Source organism: Lepus europaeus, chromosome 10 (genome assembly GCF_033115175.1).
Source record: "Lepus europaeus isolate LE1 chromosome 10, mLepTim1.pri, whole genome shotgun sequence".
NCBI classification, from domain to species: domain Eukaryota; kingdom Metazoa; phylum Chordata; class Mammalia; order Lagomorpha; family Leporidae; genus Lepus; species Lepus europaeus.
In genome coordinates this window covers 59,639,577-59,656,076 of record NC_084836.1, presented here as the reverse complement: position 1 = coordinate 59,656,076, position 16,500 = coordinate 59,639,577, and positions in this window count along the sequence as shown.

Sequence of the window (16,500 nt, the reverse complement as noted above, 5' to 3'; positions counted from 1 at the left end):
CCATGTGTCTTTTCTGACCACAATGGAATAAATCTGGAATTTAACAATTTAGGAAACTCTAGAAAATATGAAAAAAACATGGAGATTGAACAACATGCTCTGGAATGAACAGTGGATCATAGAAGAAATCAAATGGGAAATCAAAAAATTCCTAGAAATGAATGAAGATAACACAACATAGCAAAACTTATCAGATACAGTGAAAGCAGTATAAAGAGTGTGGTTTATAGTAATTAGTGCCTTCATCAGGAAATTGTAAAGGTATCAAATAGTTGCTCTATCAATGCATCTCAAGTATCTAGAAAGAAAACAAACCAAACCCAAAATTAGTAAGAGAAAGCAAATAATTAGTAGTAAAAAATATATATAACTGAGATGAACAGTGATACAAAAAGTCAATGAAATGATGAGTTGTTTTTTTAAAAAAATAAGCAAAATTAGTACATCATTGTCCCAACTAGCCCCCAAAAATGGGGGAGAGGACCCATATTATTAAAATCAAAGAAGAAAAAGGAAAGGTTATAATGAACACCAGAGAAATAAAAAGAATCATCAGGAATTACTACAAACAGCTATAAAGAAATTGGAAAATCTAGAAGAAATAGATAGATGCTTTGACACATACAATCTACCAAAATTTAGGCACAAAGACATTGAAAAGCTAAATAGACAAACAATCAAGATGGGGATTGAATCAATAAAGACCCTCCCAACAAAGAAAAGGACCGGATGGCTTCACTGTTGAATTCCACTGAACTTTTGAAGAACTAAATCCAATTATTCTCAAAACATTCAAAACAATTCAAAGGGAGGGAATCCTCTCAAACCTGTTCTATGAGACCAACGTGACATTAATTCCAAAATCAGAAAAAGATGCAACAGAGAACTATAGACCAATATCCCTGATGAACATAGATGCAAAAATCCTTAATAAAATACTAGCTTATCAAATCTGCAATACATCCGAAAGATCATTCACCCAGACCAAGTGGGATTTATCCCTCATTTCCAGGAATGGTTCAGCTTAAGCAATGTATCACATCACATTGAAGAATAAAAATCATGATTATTTTGATAGATGCAGAGGAAGCATTTTATAAAATACAACATACTTTCATGATAAAAACCTTAAGCAAATTGGATATATATAGAACATTCCTTAACACAATTAGGGCAATATATGACAAAATCCAGCTAACATGTTACTGAATGGGAAAAAGGTGGAAACATTTCCACTAAGATCCAGAACCAGACAAGGATGCCCAATTTCATTGTTGCTATTCCATGCAGACCCGGAAGTTTTAGCTAGAGCTATTCAGAAAGAAAAAATAAATCAAAGGGATACAAATTGGAAAGGAGGAAGTCAAATTATCCCTGTTTGCAGATGGCATGATCTTACAAACAGGAAAACCAATGACTCCATGAAGAGACTATTGGAACTTATTAGAGAGTTTGTAAAGTTGCGGAACATAAAATCAACACACAAAATCAGTAGCCTTTATATATACAGACAATGCCATTGCTGAGAAGAACTTGTAAGGTAAGTCTCATTCACAATAGCTACAAAAAAATAAATACCTTGGAATAAATTTAACCAAGAAGGTGAAACATCTCTATGATAAAATTACAAAACATTTTAAAAGAAATAGAAGTAAACATAAAAAATGGAAAATCTTCCATAATCATGGAATGGAGAATATATCAAAATGTCCATAGTGCCAAAATTAATTTATAGATTTAATGTGATCCCAATCAAGATACCGATGACATTCTTCTTACATCTAGAAAAAAAAGTTGATGCTATAATTCATATGGAAACATAACAGACCACAAATAGTTAAAGCAATCTTAAGGGGAAAAAAAAAAAGCTGGGGGCATCACAACACTGGACTTTAAGTCATGCTACAGGGTACTCACAATCAAAACAGCCTGGTACTGGCACAAAAATAGATATATAGAACAATGGAACAGAATAGAGTCACCAGAAATCAATACACACATCTACAACCAACTAATCTTTGACAAACAAGCTGAAATAAATCCCTGGAGAAAGGAGAGTCTCTTCATCAAACAGTGCTGGGAAAATTGGATCTCCATGTGCAGAAGTATAAAAAAAGACCCCTACCTGCTATACTCTCATGGGCTCTTCAGCCAGATCTGAATGCCTTGAGGGCTGATTCTGAGGCCAGAGTGTTGTTTAGGACATCTGCCATCCTATGAGTCTGCTGTGTATCCCACTTCCCATGTTGGATCTTTCTCTCCCTTTTTGATTCTATCAGTTAGTATTAGCAGATACTTGTCTTGTTTGTGTGATCTCTTTGACTCTTAGACCTATCAGAGCTATCAATTGTGAGCTGAAATTGATCACTTGGACTAGTGCGATGGCATTGGTACATGCCATCTTGATGGGATTGTGTGGGAATCCCCTGGCACATTTCTAACTCCACCATTTGCGGCCAGTCCGATTGAGCATGTTCCAAATTGTTCATCTCCTCCCTCTCTTTTTCCACTCTTAGATTTAACAGGGATCACTTTTCTGTTAAAATTTAAACACCTAAGAATAATTGTGTGTTAATTACTGAGTTCAACCAATAGTACTAGAACAAAAACAACAACAACAAATACTAAAAAGGATAAAGTATTACATTGTACATCTAAAGTCAGGACAGGAGCTGATCAGTTCATTGTTGCTTATAGTGTCATTTCACTTAACAGGTTTCCCCTTTGGCGCTCAGTTGTCACCGATCAGGGAAAACAAATGATATTTTTCTCTTTGGGACTGGCTTAATTCACTCAGCATGATGTTTTCCAGATTGCTCCATATATAGCAGGCATGGAAAGCCAAGATATCATGGAAAAAAAAAAAAAGACCTAAATGAATGATCTCTGTGAGTGAGATCCCAGTGGAAAGAATGGGGCCATCATAGAAGGAGGTACCCTTCTCCGAAGGGAGGAGAGAACTTCCACTTTGACTATGACCCTATCGGAATAAGATCAAAGTCAGCGAACTCTAAAGGCTTCCATAGCCCTGGCAACTCATGACTAGAGCCTAGGGAGATTACTGACGCCATGAACAGGAGTGTCAAATTGTTAAATCAGCAACAGGAGTCACTGTGTACTTACACCCCATGTGGGATCTGTCCCTAATGTGTCGTCTAAAGCCAAGTGATGCTATAACTAGTACTGAAACAGTATTTTTATACTTTGCGTTTCTGTGTGGGCACAAACTGATGAGGTCTTTACTAATTATATACTGAAGTGATCTTCTGTATATAAAGAGAATTGGAAATGAAAAAAAAAAAAAAACAACCTGGTGTTAAAATGGAAATGGCATAGAAAATTAATTAATTTGAAAAAAAAAATTATGTAGGATCTCTGTCTTTAATGTGCTGTACATTGCTATTTAATGCTATAATTAGTAATCCAATGGTAGTTTTTTCACTTTATGTTGCTATATGGGCAAAATGTTGAAATCTTTACCTAATATATACTAAACTGATCTTCTGTATACAAAGAGAATTGAAAATGAATCTTTACATGAATGGAAGGGGAAAGGGAGCGGGAAAGGGGAGGGTTGCGGGCGGGAGGGAAGTTATGGGAGGGGGGAAGCCATTGTAACCCATAAGCTATACTTTGGAAGTTTATATTCATTAAATAAAAGTTTAATAAAAAAAAAGACCCCTACCTTACAACACATATAAAACACATACAAAAATCAACTCAAAATGGATCAAGAATCTAAATCCACACTTTGATACCATCAAATTACTAGAGAATTTTGGCAAACTCTGAAAGACATTGGTAAAAGCAAAGACTTCTTGAAAAGGACCCCAGAAGCACAAGCAATCAATGCAAAAATAGGTATAACATCAAGCTGAGAAGCTTCTGCACTGCAAAGGAAACACAAGAAAATGAAGATTAACTGACAGAATGGGAGAAAACATTTGCAAACAATGCAACTGGTAGGGATTACTATCCAGAGTCTATAAAGAGCTCAAGAAACTCAACAACAAACAATCAAGTTAGGGAATGGGCAAAGGACTTGAAGAGGAATTTTTCAATAGAGGAAAATCAAATGGCCAACAGACACATGAAAAAATGCTCAGGATCACTAGTCATCAAGGAAATGCAAATAAAAACCTCAATAAGGTTTCACATATCCCCAGATATAATGGCTTTCATACAGAGATCAACAAACAATAAATACTGGCAAGGATGTACAGAAAAAAATTATCTTAATTTAGTCTTAGTGGGAATGCAAACTTATACAGCCATTGTGGAAGACATTATAGAGATACCTGAGAAATCTGAAAATGGATCTGCCATATGACCCAACCATCCAACTCTTGGGAATTTATCCAAATGAAATGAAATCAGCATATCAGAGTTATCTGTACCACCATGCTTATTGTAGCTATTTACAATAGCTAAGCTATGAAGTCAACCCTGTTGTGCATCAACTGATGACTGAATAAAGAAAATGGGCGGCTGGCACCATGGCTCACTAGGCTAATCCTCCACCTGTGGCACCAGCACTCCAGGTTCTAGTCATTGTTGGGGTGCTGGTTCTGTCCCGGTTCCTCCTCTTCCAGTCCAGCTCTCTGCTGTGGCCCAGGAAGGCAGTGGAGGATGGCCCAAGTGCTTGGCCCCTGCACCTGCATGGGAGACCAGGAGGAAGCACATGGCTCCTGGCTTCAGATTGGTGCAGCACGTTGGCCATATCAGTCATTTGGGGAGTGAAACAACTGAAGGAAGACCTCTCTCTCTCTCTCTCTCTCTCTCTCTCTCTTTCTCTCTCTTTCTCTCTCTCTCACTGTCTAACTCTACCTGTCAAAAAAGAAAGAAAGAAAATGGGGTAGGGACTGGTGCTGTGGCTCAGTGGGTTAAGACTCCTGTCTGCAGTGCTGGCATCCCATATGGGCACTGGTTCAAGTCCCAGCTGTTCCACTTCCAATCCAGCTCTCTGCTGTGGCCTGGGAAAGCAGTAGAGGATGAGCCAAGTTCTTGAGCCCCTCCACCTACATGGGAGACCTGGAAGAAGCTCCTGGCTCCTGGCTTTGGATAGGCACAGCTCCAGCCATTGTGGCCAGCTGGGGCGTGGACCAGTGGATAGAAGACACATGTCTCTCTCTCTCTCTCTCTCTCTCTCTCTCTCTCTCTCTCTCTCTAACTCTGACTTTCAAGTAAATAAATAAATCTTAAAAAAATGTCATATGGAACACTACTCTGCTGTTAAAAAAGAAAATGAAACCCTGTCTTGCAGCAGAATCAATGCAACTGGAAACCATTATATTTGATGAAATATGCCAGTGCCAGAAAAACAAATGCTATGTGTTTTCCATGATCTGTTGTAAGTAATGGAATACAAAAAAGGTAATGTATATGAGTGAAAATGGCATTTTGAGAATGTAGATTGGGAAGAATCACTATGCTTCTAAATACATGTATGTATGAAATACATGAAATTTGTTCATATCATGTAAGTAAAGTGTTTCGAACTTAAGCTGAGAAATAAAGTTTATATTTTCTATCTTTGAAAAATCAATAAATTAAATTATGGTTAGCATTACAGGAGACTGAAAGATATTTTTCAAAATGTTATTGTTTTACACTCCATCTAACAATATATGAGATGTGGGTTACTCTATATCCTTATAGGGCTGTTGTAATGTTTTATTCCAGCTATTCCAATGCAAATATCCTAGAATCCCATTATATTCTTAATTTAAATTTTTCTGAGAACAATGATTTTGAACAGTTTTTTTTTATTTCATACAATTTATAAATCTTATTTTTCTTATTTTGTGATGTATCTGCTCAAGTTTTTAGCTCATTTTAATTGTCTTTTTTTAATTTTGGACAGAGATTACACACACACATACATAGAAAAAATATGTATGTATATACATACACAAATATACATATACCCAAGCATATAGACGTATATACATCAGTCTCTTATCAGATAATTGTTTTATGAATACCTTCACCCATTCTGTGACTTTCCTACTCTGTTTTTTAGTAATTCATATGATGGAGGCTGGTGTTGTAGCACAGGAAGTTACTGTACAAGTTGTGATACCTGCATCCCTTGCTGGAGTATGGTTTGAGTCCTTGCTATTCCACTTCCAATCCAGCTTCTTACTAATGCACTTGGGAAGGCGGGGTGAAGGTCCAACTTCTTGGGACCTTCCCCCAATGTGGGAGATACCTCTGGAGTTCCTGGCTCCTTACTTCAGCCTGATCCAGCCCAGATGCTGTGGCCATTCCATGAGTGAACCAGAGTGTATAGAACTCATTCATTCTTTCTCTCTCACTCTCTGTCTCTCTTTTCCCCCCTGTCTTCCCCATTGCTCTGACTTTGAAATAAATATATTTAATGCCTTTATTGAACAAAAGTTTTCAATTTTGTAACAGGTTGACTTATCACTTTTTTCATAATGTTTTTGTTTATTCTAAGAAATCTACCTCCAAATCTCAAAGATATCTTCCCAAGTTTTCATGTAGGACCTATATATGTTTAATCTTCTAAGTTTAGGTACATTTTGAGCCAATATTTGTAAAATGAAAGGTAAGAGTTGGCAGCCATTTTTCCCAGTAGATATCAGTTTTTAAGCATTGATCTAAGGATTTTCTTTTCACCATCATGTTGATTTGACATTTTTGTTTAAGGCAAAATCATACAAATGTAGAATTCTTTCCTTTGACCTACTTGTTAATCCTTGGACCAAATTCACACTGTGATAATACGCTAAGATTTTGATGAATCAAAATATTTATTTGAGGATAAGTGATGCCTTTAGAATATTGAATTTTCCAATCTGTGAGCAGGTTTGTTTTTCTAATGAAATACACGAATTTTTTCCGTTTCTAAAAATTAAAAGATTATATTTCTCATTATGAGTCTTATGAAAATTAGTTTGCATTAAATATATTCTTAAGTAATTTATTTCTGCTACTATGCAATTATTTTTCTGTCTCATTTTCTAAAATTTGTGGCTATCAAAAACAAAATTAATTTTTATAGATTTTTTAAAAATAATTATGGATTTTTAATTTTGTATTTATGTAAGGTGAAGAATTTTGTTTCTCACATATACAGCATAAAATACTTTCCACCCCACTGCCCACGCTCTCACCCTCACTCCTCCTTCATTTTTTAAAAATTTTTATAATGACACATTTTCAGTTTATAATGACAAGCTTAACCTTCCACTAAGTAAAAAATACAATTAATTTTTAGATTAGCTTTGCTAATTTTATTTTTCAGTAGATTTGTTAAGCTGCTTGATAGACTGAGATCAACATAAAGTATCATGCCATATCTAATTTATTTGAAAGGCGGAGACAAAGAGAAAGACAAAGACATATACAGAGATCTTCCATCTGAAGGTTCTCCACCTACATGCCTGAAACAGCAGGGATGGATCAGGACGAAACACTGGGGCCTGGAACTCAATCTAAACTTCCCATGTAGATGGAAGAAAGCAAAGTACTGGAGCAGGATCTTCTGCTTCCCAGGGTGTTCAACAACAAGACTCAGAAGTGGAGCCAGGCCTTAGGCCTAGACAGTCCAATACACAATGCTGGCCTCTCAACACCATTTAACTGTTGTACCTAGCAATACACCTGACCTCACGGCATCTTCAAAAAGAAATGTTGCTCTCTTAATTTCTAGTGTTTAAACCTTCGATTTTTTTTTTTTACTATGTTTCTATTTTCAGGATATCCAAAACAATGTGCTATAGTAGTAAAAAGAGCATGGTGATTTTTTTGTCATTATTTTATCCAATTTTTTCTTTTTTATAACCCAGTTGCATTTCTTCTAATTTTTGAGACTCAATGTACATATGTAAATGTTTTCCTCCAGGGCTCTCAATTCCATTCAATTATTAAATAATTTTCATCTCTGTAATTCATATAAATCATATTTTATAATTTTTACTTATCTCTGATATAGTTTATTGTCTCTTCTACAGTTATTTCCAAACTACTCTAAGGCCATCCAATATTTTGTTTTCAGAGATTGAATTTTTCAGGCTATAAGTATTTATTTGATTATCTTTTCGTATTCCTCCATTTTTCCCTCTATTTTCACATACTAAAACAATTTTACTGCATATCTCAGTAATGAAAGTAGCTATATATTTTTACCTGATAAATTCAACATCTGTGTCATTTCACAGTCCCTATTGATTGCACTTTGTTGATAATAGACCACATTTTTTCTGTTTACATAGGAAATGCTGATTTTATCAATGTTTGGTGAATGATACATTGTTTAGACAATAATTTGTTTCTTCTGAAAAGCTCTGATTGGAGATGTAGGAGGCATTAAATTTGGCTGAATTCAAACTACATACTCTGAAATACCAGTTTAGGTATTTTATCCTTAGTTTAAATACCTAGTATCTGTCCCCCTAACCCAGTGTTCTGTGATCAGCTAGAAATTACAGTAGAATTTCTAACTCCACCATTTGCGGCAAGTCCGATTGAGCATGTTCTAAATTGTACATCTCCTCCCTCTCTTTTTCCACTCTTAGATTTAACAGGGATCACTTTTCAGTTAAAATTTAAACACCTAAGAATAATTGTGTGATAATTACAGAGTTCAACCACTAGTACTAGAACAATAACAAAAAATACTAAAAAGGATAAAGTATTACATTGTACATCTAGAGTCAGGACAAGAGCTGATCAGGTCATTGTTTCTTATAGTGTCCATTTCACTTCAACAGGTTTCCCCTTTGGTGCTCAGTTGTCACCGATCAGGGAAAACAAATGATATTTTTCTCTTTGGGACTGGCTTAATTCACTCAGCATGATGTTTTCCAGATTGCTCCATCTTGTTGCAAATGACCGGGTTTCGTTGTTTCTTACTGCTGTATAGTATTCTATGGAGTACATGTCCCATAATTTCTTTATCCAGTCTACTGTTGATGGGCATTTGGGTTGGTTCCAGGTCTTAGCTATTGTGAATTGAGCTGCAATAAACATTAATGTGCAGATGGCTTTTTTATTTGCCAAATTAGTTTCCTTTGGGTAAATTCCAAGGAGTGGGATGGCTGGGTTGTATGGTAGGGTTATGTTCAGGTTTCTGAGGAATCTCCAGACAGACTTCCATAGTGGCTTAACCAGTTTGCATTCCCACCAACAGTGGGTTAGTGTCCCTTTTTCCCCACATCCTCTCCAGCATCTGTTGTTGGTAGATTTCTGTATGTGAGCCATTCTCACCGGGGTGAGATGGAACCTCATTGTGGTTTTGATTTGCATTTCTCTGATTGCTAGTGATCTTGAACATTTTTTCATGTGTTGTTGGCCATTTGGATTTCCTCTTTCGAAAAATGTCTATTGAGGTCCTTGGCCCATCTCTTAAGTGGGTTGTTTGTTTTGTTGTTGTGGATTTTCTTGATTTCTTTGTAGATTCTGGTTATCAATCCTTTATCTGTAGTATAGTTTGCAAATATTTTTTCCCATTCTGTTGGTTGCCTCTTCACTTTCCTGACTGTTTCTTTTGATGTACAGAAACTTCTCAATTTGATGCAATCCCAAATGTTAATTTTGGTTTTGACTGCCTGTGCTGCTGGAGTATTTTCATACCAATAATCCAGGGCTCCCCCTGCTGGCTCTCTCCTTTCTGTACTTTGCCCCTTTGCTTTGCAGCTTTGAGGTTGTCTTGAACTCTGTTTCTGGGTCTTGGTACCATTCAAATGCAGGTGTCTATTAAAATTTTATCCTCTGCTGACTAGAGTCTGTCCTGGTGCTAAAAATCATTTTTTTTCAAATGGATAATTTGCCTAATGATGTTCCTTTATGTTCAAAAGATTCACTTATTTGCTTGAAAGGCAGAGAGGGAGGGAGGAGTGAGAGAGAGAGAGATAGAGCAAGAAAGAGGATTTCCATCCATTGGTCCACTTTTCCAATGGCTGCAACAGCCAGGGAATGGTGCAGGCCAAAGCCAGGACACCAGAATTCTATCCAGATCTCCCACCTGGGTGGCGGAGGGTACAAATATTTTTGCAGGCACATAAGCACTTGTATAGAATGCCGGCGTCGTGGGACCCACAAGACTCGATTCCCTTTTCCAACTATCAAGCTACCTCCAGTAGCAGGCTGTTGTGTTCACTTTCTACTGAATATTAAGTTTGGTTTGGTCTTGTTTTGTAGAACTGCTGTACATTATTAGAACTTGAACTTATCTTTGTTCATAATTTTTTCTTGAAGACACTGGGCCGTCTAACCTATAGGATTGTCTTCCCTTCCAGCTTTGTGGATTGCATCCTAGTGTTCCAGTTCAGCACATTTCTCTGTCCTTTGACTCTTCTCTGACTTGAGGTCTACATGTAGAAACCTGACAATTTTAGCTTTACATTCATTTCAACAACACTATCTCTTTGGTGGTGTTTTTATTCATCCATTATGTTATGTAATGTCTCATTTTCCTTATTTTTATGATAGCATTGTTGATAAGCAGTGCCCATATCCATTAGAAAAAATTAAAAACTTAGATACCTATATGTTGATTGTTAGAATATGACTTTACTAAGCATTGTCAAATGTGCTGTATATCACCGAGTATCACTGACGATGAGTGAGAAGATTTTTTTTTCCACTTCCTAATGGCTCATCATATTGGCATGATTTTTAAAAGTTCCCATTTTTACAGATGAGAAATATGTCTAAGTATTTTTTTTTAATTTACTGTATTTAATTAAGAGAAGCAGGGGGGGGGGATTATTCATCAGCTGCTTAACTGTCAAATGCCAGCACCAGACTGAAGCTGGGAACCAGGAACTCAATCCAATTGAGTAATGAATGAATGGTTAGGATGCCTAGATATTTCTACAAAACATGACTAGAAAACTTTAAAAACAGATACCACAAATTAAAATATAACAGACCGATGTCTGCCTTTGAGTAGGATTTAGTAGGTAGTGGAGGTTCAATAGTACTGAAAACTAAAAATGGTTGGGAAAGTTTGTTGCATCATTAAAGGTTCTAGAAATATGTAGCAATGGCATAGACTAGGTGTCTTTAAATTCCCAAAATAATATCTGATGATCACCCACTTTTTGTTTTACTCATGGATATTTTCCTATATTAGATGTGGGTTCAGGAGCCAACAGAGCGTTTGTTTGGGAAGAAAGAGAAAACAATAAGAGTTGCACTATTGCCTGGTACTTAAATGAATAGAAAAGTGGTAGCTTAGGGATCTGCAAGGAGAGAAGACCTATACTTCCTGGAATAGAGAGTCCCTATCCACACTTCTGGGAAAGAAAAGTCCTTGTCAAGGTCCCCATTGGTGCCTAAAGGTCAACCAATGAGGATCAGACCTGCCTCAACCTTTAACCCCCATGCCCTGTATCTATAAAAGGAGCCCTCCCAACCTCTGACGTGCGACTTCCTCGGCTCCCGCTCTGTTGGGACTGGGGGACCTTGCCTGGGAATGGAATCCCAATAAAAGCTTGTGAATTAATTGATTAGTCTGCCTGGGAAGATTTGTTACACGCCAGACACCTTGCAGATGGTGCCAAAACCCGGGAGCTGAGGGTTCACGCCTCCCCTTTCTGGGTTGAAGGCAACCTCGCTCCTTGAAGCTGTCTGGTGCCCCAGACTGACTAGGGACCATGCTTAACCAACTGTAAGTAACTCCTCCCCTGCTCTCCCTCCCTCCTCTGGGTTACCCAGTCTCTGCAATCTCCAGCTAGCTCTCCGTCTGGACAGAGACCGCCAAATTGTGCGCACTTGGGCTCTTTTCTCCGCTGATTAGCCTCCCAGAGGCTGTGGAGGCATCCCGCCGCTGGCTTGGCCCCATAGAGGACTGACCTCTTATCCATTTACTGAAGTTCGGGACAGGGGACACCTTGCCCGAATTCCAGTAGATCCCGGGCTGCCAGGGAGACCATAGGATCTGGCCAATCCTGAGGGTGGGACTCAAAATGCCCTCTGGCCTGCCTCCTAAAGAACTTGAAGCATCTGGGACTGGCTTGGGACCTCCAGCATAAACGCCTAATCTTCTACTCCACCCAGGCATGGCCTCATTACCTTGAGAATTTCTGCCGCAGGGATAGAAAATGGTCAGAGGTCCCATATGTCCAGGCTTTCTGGGACCTCCGCTCCTGTCCTACTCCCTTCTCCCCTACTTTCCTCTCTGCCTGCTCCACGGCCGAGGTCTTGCTGGACAAGATCGGGCATCCACCTCCTAAAGACGCCTCTTCTGTGTTACTGCCAAAGTCTCCATCCTCCACCTTTTCAGACCCTCCTTAGTTCCTGGGGACCCCACAGCTAGCCAGGAACCTCCTGCCCCCATATGCACATTCTTCTGCCCCACCGCCACATCCTGCCCCTCCCTCTGGCTGCCATGTTCTGCTCTGCCCCCTGCTGCCCCGCCATGTTCTGCTCTGCCCCATGCTGCCCCACCATGTTCTGTTCTGCCCCCTGAAACTGGTCCTTCATCTAATCTGTACCTTCAGCTCTCTGGTCCAGGTCCTATCGGCCTCCAAAGTTACCACTAGAGGTCAAGGGCCTAAATCTCCACCTTCCATGTTTGCAGCCCCAACTCTTCATTATCTCACTGTACTTCCCCCTCCCACCTAGGAATTTGAACTTTATCTTAGAACCAGGCCTGGCCCAAAGTCTAATCTCTCTGTCTTATCAGTTTGGGAATGATTGTCTTCATGCTTTCACTCTCCAGTCACTATCCTCCAACTGGTCTTTTGTCCCTCCTTCTCTTGTTCCAGTTTTACAGTAAGAATAGTAAGGGAGTAGTTATCCCATCCTTTTGGGTTCCCTGTTTATTGAGAAAAAACTGAGGTCGCTTGCTAAATTTTCATTTGATATTGATATTGTCAGTAGGCAATCCAAGACTTGCTCCCTCATTTCTCCTCATTTCTCCCTATTCTAAGTCCAACTTGTTCTCTCATTTCTCTATTCTCTTTGAGGTAGGAAACTAATTTTATTATGAATGACTCTCCAAGATATAAAATTTGATCTTCATATCTTATAAAAGGAATGGTTAACAATTTCTGTAATAGCATAGCCAAAATAAGAGCTTAAATTATAATTTCACAGCTAGATTTACTTTCTATGGGCACAGTCAGCAGGCAAGACCTCATTTTCAGACCAAAGAAAAGGAAAGAAAGTTTTAAAGTGAGGACATAGTTTCCTCATGGACATTATCTACCTCAGAAAAACCACTACAAGAACATGCCTGTGACTATATACTTCTAGTTTAGGCCACAAAGATTAGAGATGGGACTTGAGCACCTCCTTGACTTGCATCCTCTGGTCTGCTTTAACAAAAACCAGGAGAAAGAGAAAGCTAGGCATCAGAAGCAATGTAAAGATAGGTGGCAGGCCTATTAATGGCTGTTCTGTACAGTGATCTGCCCTCAAGGAGACCCAACAGGCCAGTCCACTGCAGTGGCTTTCAATGTGGTAAGCCTGGGCTTCAGCAGAAGTCAGCTTGTGAAGAGCCCTGCCAGCTCTGCCAGCCAAGAGTTGGATCACTGGAAATGGACCTGCCCTGGAGTCGAAGGATGCCCAGGTCAGAGCCACAGATCTTATTGGCTCTAAGCTGAAAAGCTCTTCACTCAGCCTGGTTTCCAAGGTGACCACCACAGCTGAGGGGTCGGCCAAGTAGGGTCAGTAACATTGAAGGCAGAACTGTAAATTTCCTGTTAGAGTTGCCACCTGCCTTTATCTGGCCAACTCTCCTTCCAGGCCAGCTAGGTAATGGAAGTCAACAGGGGGCCTTCCCCAAGGAGATTCACACCTCCCTTAGGATGTACCCAATGAAGAGATAGATAGGTCTGGACCTCATAACTTACAAGGCCTTAAAGCCCAACAGATTATTATCAAGCCCCTTCTGTCAGGTTCTATTTACCTCTCAATCAGAAAACTTAGTTGTGGCTTAGATAGCATCTTTCTTAGGTTCTCCAATAATGACTCTGTCCTTTGTTCTAGACCCTGTCTAGTGCACTTGGGCCTCATTCCTTTGTAATCATAGCCTCTACTTTAACATCAATGACTACTCCCAACCTGTGTGTATTGATGGTCCTCTCCTCCGCTTAATGTTGTATGATTATTCAGAATTTCTCTACAGACAAACCTCTCTACCTGCAAAAGTTGAGTGGCCTTTCTCCTGGTCTTGGCTGGGATCAGATTTAAACCATGTCCATGAAACAATCCTCACAAGGGTCTAGAGACCCCCCTCATTTCCTCTCTAAGAAATCCTTTCATTACCTGGTTAATGCCACTCTTAAGATCATTGGTTGTTATTCTCACCATTTCTTTTATACTAAAGTGTCTGTTTAAATGTTTATAGCAGGTGATAATGGAATGAACCAAGGCCTTCAGCAACCAGGTGATCAACCAAATGTTGCCACAGGGATATATTTGGCTCCCCACCCAGGAGACAGCAGCTTGGGACATCGCCCCATGCCAGCAAAGAGTACATCATCGTCCCCAATCAGCAGGAAGTAGCCAGAGAGACTCATCATAGCCCCCTTTCCTATCATCAAAAAGTCAGAATGGTAGCTTTGGGATCCGCAAGGAGAGAAGGTCTATACTTCCGGGAATGGAGAGTCCCTACCCGCACTTCTGGGAAAGAAAAGTTCTTGTCAAGGCCTCCACAGGTGCCTAAAGGTCAACCAATGAGGATCAGACCTGCCTCAACCTTTAACCCCCATGCCCTGTATCTATAAAAGGAGCCCTCCCAACCTCTGATGTGTGACTTCCCCAGCCCCCACTCTGTTGGGACCGAGGAACCTCACCTTGGAGCGGAATCCCAATAAAAGCTTGTGAATTAATTGATTTGTCTGCCTGGGAAGATTTGTTAAGTGCCGGACACCTTGCAAAAAGCATGGTTGGTTTTCCTCAGTGAAATTTGCTGAATTTTGAGCCATATCCCATGTTCAAGAACTAGTCAAAAAACAGAAATGTCTTTCAATTTCTTGATGTTTAGGAAGAAAAGGCAGTGGCCACCAAAGCTGCAGATGTGTGAAGTGCTATCATATGCACCTCTGTTATCACAATCAGAATGGTGCTATGGAAAGTAAGGATTTTAAAATGAGAAAGACTTAGAGTAAACCTTGGTACTTTGAGTTATTGGGCAAAATGGACACCAGCTTTGTGACACAGTGGATTATGTAGCCCTCTGCAATGCCAGCATCCCAGGAGTGCATATTCTAGCCCTGGCAGAAGATCCAGCACCCTGACAATGCACCTGGGAAAGCAGCAGATGGTGATACAAGTAGCTGAACCCCAGCCACCTTTGTAGGAGACCTACATGGAGTTCCAGATTCCTGACTTTGGCCTGGCCCAACCCTAAGTATTGCAGTTGTTTGGGAAATGAACTTGAGGGTCAAAAGTTATCTTTCTCTCTCTGTAACTCTTTCAAATAAATAATAGTAAATAAATCTTTACTAAAATGTCTTGTGTTCACTGGAGATCATGTTCTGAGCTTAAGTGCTCCCAGTATATTCCATTCTATAAAATCCTGGATTTGTACTCTTTCTTCAGTTTCACAAAACCTTCTGCTTTTGGTGGCCAGTTCTCACACAGATTTTCCTAAATATCTTTTCTCCATTTCTCACTAAAGTGTAGTGGCCAACACTATTTATACATCAGTGAGAGCACAATTTTACAATCTCATAATGGTTATTGTCATCATCAGATGTTCTATATCATGTGAGCAACACAAGTTTTTGGTGTATCCTAATATTGTAAACATTACACAGAATATAATTCAAGCACAATCCAAAACATCACTGGAGACAGACTTGTAAAAATGGTTGCCCCTTAACACAAATAGCTAGAATACTGCAGTCAATATGTTTTCTCTCCTTGTCAACAGAAACCAGTAAGAATGTGAATTATGATGCAATCATGTTCATTTCCAGTGCACCATAAATCCCTAACTTAACATGCTATTACAATTCACTTTACCTAACTAAAACAACATTTGTAATGACGTATTAGCTCAAATTTAGCATGATGTGTCAGGAAGTAGAGATATGAATCTCAGACATAATAACATGTCAATATGAGTGAATTTCCCCTCTGTGCCTGTGCCACTTTGGAGCCTATTTTCCTCCACTGGATTTTGGTCTCTTCAAATAACACTCCCCAGCCCCCATCACACCATTATAAATACATTTTAAACTTTCTGAACTTTATAATTTCACAGCTTCCTCCTTTTCTCCAGCTAATCTGAAATTTCTATGAAATGTGAACAGATCAATCACATGCATCCTATTTCTTTCCTGAATGTGATAATTGTTGACATCTTCTTGCAATATTTTCTATTACCATGAATGAGATCACTTCAATTCACTTCATCAAAGATGCTGAAGATTTACAATTTGTAGGAAGAGAATACATTAAACACTCTAGTCTGTTAGATAGGATTTTGTTGAATTGTGATTAGAAGAGATTTTATAACTTTCAAATATACTAGCATATAAGAATATGTTTAGTAACATTTTAAGAGCTGGAAGC